Source organism: Marmota flaviventris, chromosome 5 (genome assembly GCF_047511675.1).
Source record: "Marmota flaviventris isolate mMarFla1 chromosome 5, mMarFla1.hap1, whole genome shotgun sequence".
NCBI classification, from domain to species: Eukaryota; Metazoa; Chordata; class Mammalia; order Rodentia; family Sciuridae; genus Marmota; species Marmota flaviventris.
Window position 1 is genome coordinate 70,711,527 of NC_092502.1, and position 4,841 is coordinate 70,716,367.

The 4,841-nt window shown below is 46.5% G+C and overlaps 1 long non-coding RNA gene across 1 annotated transcript; it reads left to right on the plus strand.

Moving 5' to 3' along the window:
- Nucleotides 1-345: 345 nt before the first annotated feature.
- Nucleotides 346-3,524, plus strand: LOC139705694 (uncharacterized). Its single transcript, XR_011707504.1, has 2 exons — nucleotides 346-441; nucleotides 894-3,524. It is a non-coding gene; the product is annotated as an uncharacterized lncRNA (long non-coding RNA).
- The last annotated feature ends 1,317 nt before the right edge of the window (nucleotides 3,525-4,841 follow it).

Here is a 4,841-nt window from a genome sequence, read left to right on the forward strand (position 1 = left end):
CCATAGACCAGGCTCTATCCCAGCAGCTGCCTGTGCCTGTGAGGCAGGCCATCCCAGGCTCCAGGACCTGCCTGTCCTACTCTTCCAGCCACCTAAAGCTTAAGCTCTTGCCTTGCAGTCTCTTATAAAGCTGATGCTAAGAGAGAGCAGGTCTTCCAAGTCCTTCCTGCTTCAGTGACCTAAGAACTCTGAGGTAGACCAGCGTGAGCCAGCCCTTCACCTGCTGCCCACCTGATCCAGCAGGCAGCCTGCCACTGCTTTCCATACCATCAGTGCCACTGATATGGCCTGGTCTGGAAAGGGTGAGAGCCTGTTGACCTGTGTGGGGTCTCTGCTTCCAGGTCTCCAGAAGTGCAGGTGCCAGTGGCCATCCTATGAGGCGGCAGCTATCCGAGGGCCAAGACCAAGTCTGGGAGACTGATTGAGCCGAGGGAACACCAAGTGAGTGGTCATCTGAATGAGTCCCAAGCCCATCCCACCTCTACCCTGGGCTTATTCACAAAGTCAACTTGTTCTTTAGTGCTGTCCACTCCCAATGGTGTGAACAGATGATCCGATAGAACCATTTTTGGGTAAACAACAGAAATAATTTAGTACATTGCATAAATGTGCCAGCCCAACAAGTAGGACTGTCCTGCTATACCTTCCAGCCAAAGCCCTAACCTTGGCACCTTGGAATAGAGCCACTTACGACAGGGGTGGTTGTAGATACTGGGACAATTGGGAACTTCTCAGAACCAGGGTTGCAGTGAAATTGCCTGAGGGATCACCTGGGCCAGTCATATTTTGATGATAAGGTGCTAAGCTCAAAGAAGGGAAGCAACCTGAAGTGGGATCATGAACTGAAAGGCAGGTCCTGACTCATCACTTTACCATTCTGCCTCCTGACCCAGGGCTCTCTGTACTTCAAGATGGCTCGCTTCAAACCAGACAGCAGTCTGACTGCCTGGGACCGGAGATGTGACTCAGTGGAAGGAATAAAAAGCCTCTTTCCTTGCTGTGCCCCTCCTGTCCCTCTAAAGCCAGGTTCTGTGTGTGTGTGAGGTCAGGATCTAAGCTCTGCCCTGTTTCAGAGCATGTCTCAAGGAGTTGGGGCCATCACCGGAGAGTGACCTGATTCAGCAGGCAGCTGAGATGGAGTGAATTTTCAAGTCCCACATGCTTGGCGAGGGGTATAGTGGCCCAGAACAAGGACAAGGCACTTGGGGGGCAAGGTAGCTGGGCCCTGAAAGATCTACTTCAGCTTTTCCTTGGCCACCTCACCACCCCTCAGGTTGCTTAATGTTCTAAGGCTCATCACCTTGTACAGAGGTGAAAGTTGCAATCCTGATTCTGCCACTGACAGGGCTATATGGTGTGTCTCAGTCTTTTCACTTGCAAGATGTGGGGAAATATTAAAAGTTAGTTGTGACAAAAACATAAAAGAAGACAGTTTCGCTTGGCAGGATCTGGTGGGAAGAAGAGAGGACTTCATAGGAGCCATAATGTGGTGACGTCCTAAAGAGAGATGAAAGCCTAGGTTTTCAGCTGTGTGATGAGACGGGCTTCTCCAACCAATCCACATTCAGACTGGAATTTGTAATGTGTAGCTCTAAGTCATTACAGGATTACAAGGGTGGAGGAAGCGGCAGTCCGGATGAGGCAAGGCACAGCTGCTCCCAGAGAAGGGGAGGGAATAAGCGAGACCAGGGCACTCTATATGGAGGGCAGGCAGGATACACACCACTTTAGCTCTTCAAACCCTTCAGATGCTAGAGAGGATGAAATATTGAGAAACATCCATTTCCTTAGATAATGGGTGGAAGGAGAACCTAAATGGATACATGTGAGCATTTTCCTAGGCTTATGAGTCTACCACCACCATTGACAAAAAAGACACTACTGTGGTTTGCAGAATGTAAAATGAAACCAGTGAACAGTCAAATTGAAAGACAGATTGTAAAGAATAAAAAAGTCAATCAAATGTGAGTAGTCCAAAAACTGAATGTCAAAAATTCTAGCAAAACTTGTGGCTTTGTTCATTGACTCTCAAGGGACTAAATCCTCCAGGGACAAGAGAGTACCTTTAAAGAGGTGGCTGCCTATAATCTGTTTTTTTTGGATGGGGAAACTGCCGAGATGCAGTAAGGGAGCTAATACCTCTCTTGTCCCCAGTTCAGAATATTCAAGTAAAAGGTTGGGCATCCTCTACCCCCATCTTTGGAGGAGGAAGAAGGATGCCGAGGAGCTTGAATGGGCACGTGTGAGAGAACGCATTGTGCGGCCAGTTTCCTCCTGTGAAATGCAGCTGCTACAGTGGAGGCTGACTATTGTGGTGCCAGTGGATGGAGGTTCAGGGGTGTTTGGTGGTTTCTAGCCAAGACCACACCTGTTCAAGTTAGAAGAAATGAGGGCTTTTTAAGTAAAGCATGATCAACAAAAGAAGCTAAGCCAGGGTGTCCATATCCCGTCTGTATCTGTGCTACCAACTTGGGAATTGGCCAGTCCCGAACCGAGGTCCCAGCTTTGTTCTTCCATAGCTGGGCATCTTCAGGTAAGTAACTTGATTTCTTTGTAAAGCCTCTGCTGCCTCCACTCTAGAATGACAATACAGGGTTGTGGAAGCTTCTACTTGGGACAAGGCAGCAGGATGCAATGAGGACAAAGGTCAGTATCATTAAGACAGGTCAAACATGAAAGCTCTCAATTTACAAAGTTTCATCACTGGATTTCTTAGTGAAATCATATAGTACATTTCACAAATTAACTTTCATGACAGTGCTACTGAAGAACTGAGCAGCTCCTTTCCAGCATAGCACACACACATACACATTCTCGTTTGCTGGCCAGCTGCACGTACAAAGCTGGATTACCAAGACATAATGAGCAGACATCCCCCAGAGTGCAGGGATCGGTGTAGCCACAGACATGCTACCAGCTGACTGGGGGCTCTACCTAGATGAGTATATAAGATGAAAAATTTAGATACTTAAGACAATTCATTTTACTTTTATAAACCTAAGGAGATAAACAATAGTTTCTCATGCTGGTGAGAGCAGGAAATAAGTTGCCAAATGGGAATCTCAAATGGTTCACTAGGGTGATGGCCCCATTATGCCTGTACAAAACTGTAGCAAGTGATTTTAGATGCCTGGAGGGGAGAGGGAAGAGACACTTGAGTTCAAAGTAGATAGCAGTTTTTCTTTTGTCTTGAAGTCAGCCAGGAGACTTGGCATGGGACTGAAGGGCAATAATGGGAACGAGTATATAGGACAGGATGAAAACAGCAGTTCCTCAGCACCCTACTGTTCCACTAGAAGTCTCTCATCCACTGCCTCAGACATTCAGACTAGACCAGAGGAACCATGGGTGTGAGCTGGGGAGGATGTTACTCTAAAAAGCAGGTGGGAGAAAAGGAGTCAACAAGTATGAGAAGCCCCAAAACATACTTGGGAAGAGGACATATTTTTTTCTGTCATGGGTAACATTACTATAACATAAGGCAGGGAAGCAATTTATTATAAAATAAACATATCCTTAATTCAGTTTGTTGTTACTTTTGTTTTTGTAGTACTGGGGATTGATTCAGGGCTGCTCTACCACTGAGCTAGGCCCAATTAAGTGGGCAAAGGACTTAAAGAGTCATGTCACCACAGGGGGTATCACAAGGTTAGCCAGGCTATACCTCCAACTCCTTTTATTTTGAGACAGGGTCTCACTAAGTTGCCCAGGCTGTCCTCCGGCCTTAGCCTCTTGAGGAGTAAGGGGTGTGCCACTGCAGCCTTAAATTAGTTTTTGGAGAAATAATTATAAGTGGGGCTGTTTAAGTCCAGGCGGGGGAGAAAATCAAGGAATATCTAGAGCCAAAAAATGTGATTGTGCCTCATGCATGAGAGTTCTATGACCCTGGCACAGGGGGAATCCTCTAACAGCTGGCAAGCAGTGCATGATCCTGCTCAAAAGTGAGACACAGGAGACCAAGGCTATGAATGGTGGTGGCTGACCTGATCCAGAGCACAACCTGGCTCACAAGCCCCTCTACATCCTGGTCGTCTCATAATGGGTGTTTCCTATTTGATGAAGACCACACCATATTTACTGTTAGGCTTCAAAAGACACCAATGTAATCATATGCTAAGGGACTTTAACACTGAAACCATCACAACACAGTGAGTAAAGGAGCAGGCCACTTTGTGTTATTAAGGGTTCTGGCACATAAGAGCGAGTGAGTGAGCAAGCAAGCAATTCCATTTGAATGCCCATCATTCCCTGTGTGGGCTCTCTCTCATCCAGCGAGGAGGTCCACAGAACAGAGTAGAGGAGAGTGTGGGTGTGCAGTCACTATTCAAGACCTCTGGAGACCAAGCAGGAAGCATGTCTGATTTTATTGCGTAGTTACCATGTATATATATTCAGGCAGTAGCTAAGCAGATTACAGGCAGCCACCAATGCAATTTCTTGCTAACTGTCCTTGCAGCGACCAATCAAGGAGTGGGCTGTGGAGCAAGCGCAGGGACTGCAACACCGTGGCCTCACATCCAGGGTTGTGCCTAAGGGATAAGCGGCCTGCTGTTCACGTGCCTAGCACAAGGGGAGTGGCCTGCCACTCAGACGCCCTTAATGTATGCCATGTATCCAGTACTCTATGCACTTGTCCCCACAATGCTCCTTTTTTTTTTTTTTTTAAATTTTTTATTGTGGGTTGTTCAAAACATTACAAATTTCTTGACATATCATATTCCACACTTTGATTCAAGTGGGTTATGAACTCCCACCTTCACCCCATACACAGATTGCAGAATCACATCAGTTACACATCCATTGATTTACAAATACAATGCTCCTTTTTTAAAATAAATATT